At 27.2% G+C, this 994-nt stretch overlaps 1 protein-coding gene across 1 annotated transcript in view; it reads right to left on the bottom strand.

The window, feature by feature from the left end:
* Nucleotides 1-994, bottom strand: part of CNKSR2 (connector enhancer of kinase suppressor of Ras 2) — a 231,532-nt gene that overhangs the window by 172,481 nt on the left and 58,057 nt on the right. The gene's annotated exons all lie outside the window — the stretch shown is intronic.

Genomic DNA, 994 nt, shown 5'->3' with positions numbered 1-994 from the left:
CTCGACAATTCAACCAAAACCAGCAATTAGAATGTGAAAAAAATCTGGAAAGCTATATACCAAAATATTCATAGTGGATAGCTCTGATGGTCAGTTACAGAGATATTCTTATATTTGCTTAAATATATTTTCTAATTTTACACACAATAGAGAATAATATACTTTAGAAAAAAATATTGCAACCATTTTCTATCTAAACTTTTTACATGTGATAAATATATTTTGTTGAAATATTTCCAACATTTCAAATACTAATTTATTATAGATTGGAACATTAAAAAAAACTAATATGTATTTATATAGTCATATCTTAATCACAAAAATGCTTTTATATTTTCAATTATTGCCAGNAGTTCTTAAATAAATTTAAATCCTAGAAATTGTAAAAAATTTTTTTTTTTAAATCACCATTGTTTTTTTACCTGCAATTGCTAGACTTACAATGAGGAAACATATAGCAAAATGATCTTTGCTTAGAAACTTCAGGTTTCTATGGCTTAATTTCCTGAAGAAATTTATAAAATGGGCATGACATTAGTAGTAACATAATAAGGATGTTGTGAGGATTAAATGAGAAAATGGATGAATGGCTTAGCACAGTATCTGGCATACAGTGATAAAACATTTTAATTATGAATTATTGTTGTTCTGGGTCTTGATTTTAAGAATGTAAACTAATTACCTTTACTTCAAAATATAAGTTAACTAATTATTATTTGGCTATCTAATTTTGAAAAAGTATCCACGTTTCACAGTACTGCAGATTTTAAGGAACGATGGCCCATTTCATTTCTTTCCCTGAATTTAATTTTAACAAAAGAAATCCTGTTGAACATAGTTTTTGATAAAGCCATTTCACCACAATACCTTGTCAGAAGTAGTACATATTCTTATCAGGGCTAAAAGTTTTAAGTTTACATTTAGCCCTGATTCATTTCATAAACAGGGCTTTTGTGCCAAAGAAGTTTGTTACAACTGAATTATTGTGCAGATG

The sequence above is a fragment of the Crocuta crocuta genome, unplaced genomic scaffold (assembly GCF_008692635.1).
Source record: "Crocuta crocuta isolate KB4526 unplaced genomic scaffold, BGI_CrCroc_1.0 scaffold488, whole genome shotgun sequence".
NCBI lineage: Eukaryota > Metazoa > Chordata > Mammalia > Carnivora > Hyaenidae > Crocuta > Crocuta crocuta.
The sequence above is the reverse complement of the archived record's forward strand: the minus strand, read 5'-3'. Positions and strand labels throughout refer to the sequence as shown.